This window comes from Cucurbita moschata, unplaced genomic scaffold (assembly GCF_002738365.1).
Source record: "Cucurbita moschata cultivar Rifu unplaced genomic scaffold, Cmos_1.0 Cmo_Scf03167, whole genome shotgun sequence".
NCBI classification, from domain to species: domain Eukaryota; kingdom Viridiplantae; phylum Streptophyta; class Magnoliopsida; order Cucurbitales; family Cucurbitaceae; genus Cucurbita; species Cucurbita moschata.
This window is the reverse complement of record NW_019271670.1, coordinates 1-590: the sequence shown is the minus strand read 5'-3', so window position 1 is coordinate 590 and position 590 is coordinate 1. Positions and strand designations below refer to the sequence as shown.

At 30.8% G+C, this 590-nt stretch overlaps 1 non-coding gene across 1 annotated transcript; it reads right to left on the bottom strand.

The window, feature by feature from the left end:
* Window positions 1-201: 201 nt before the first annotated feature.
* On the bottom strand, window positions 202-273 carry TRNAP-AGG. Its single transcript has one exon. It is a non-coding gene; the product is annotated as a tRNA-Pro (tRNA).
* Between the last annotated feature and the right edge of the window lie 317 nt (window positions 274-590).

Below are 590 nucleotides of genomic sequence, written 5' to 3'. Positions count from 1 at the left end.
GACCTCTTGCACCCAAAGCAAGAATCATACCACTAGACCAAATGCCCTTATTATGGACTATATATTAAGTTGTTTATGGAATGTATCATCATTATTTCATTTATTTTCTTTGTTAATGAAATCCATGGGTTTGCGATAATGCGAAAAAAGAATAATTAAATAGGGATATTAAAAGGGTGCTGTTGCTGAGAAATGAACATAGGGGCATTCTGAGAATTGAACTCAAGACCTCTCGCACCCTAAGCGAGAATCATACCATTAGACCAAATGCCCTTTCTAAAAAAATTGCAACATTTTTAACTCCTACTCAATATATTTTTTTCTCTCAAGTTTGAAATCTATTTTCTTGAGCTGTTGTTGGACTATAAAATAAAAAGTTGATGGTCTAGTATTTTACTTGTAAGTAAGGCATGTAATGTTGAATTGTTCTAATATGCAAGTGTTATCGAATAAACTACAACCCAAAAATTTATTTCTTAGCATAATATGAATTTAGTTGCAGAGTTATTATGAATAAGATGGAGAAAGAAATTTTCTTTAAAATAATAAACAGACCCAAGTTCATCGTTGTTGTTGTCTAATTGTGATTT